Source organism: Penaeus monodon, chromosome 19, assembly GCF_015228065.2.
Source record: "Penaeus monodon isolate SGIC_2016 chromosome 19, NSTDA_Pmon_1, whole genome shotgun sequence".
Taxonomy (NCBI): domain Eukaryota; kingdom Metazoa; phylum Arthropoda; class Malacostraca; order Decapoda; family Penaeidae; genus Penaeus; species Penaeus monodon.
The window spans coordinates 5,044,545-5,044,810 of record NC_051404.1 but is presented as its reverse complement, the minus strand read 5'-3'; positions in this window follow the sequence as shown (position 1 = coordinate 5,044,810).

The window sequence follows — 266 nt, the reverse complement described above, 5'->3', positions numbered from 1 at the left end:
TGGTTTGCTGACAAGAATTTTCGCAATCCGCACATTTCGATAATGCACCGTACGACATTTATAGAGGCATTCATTATGAGGACAGGGATTTATTCGCATTTGGGTTCACTTTGCAAATTGCATATCAGGGAGAACACGAGACTGACTTACGGTTTTCAATTCTCTCTTTCTTGCTTTATTGTGGGTTTGGATCCGTTTCTGGTGAGCTCTTCATCCACTTATAAAAGTATTTGGCAGTCTTGAAGTGTGTTTTGTGAAAATAGTTT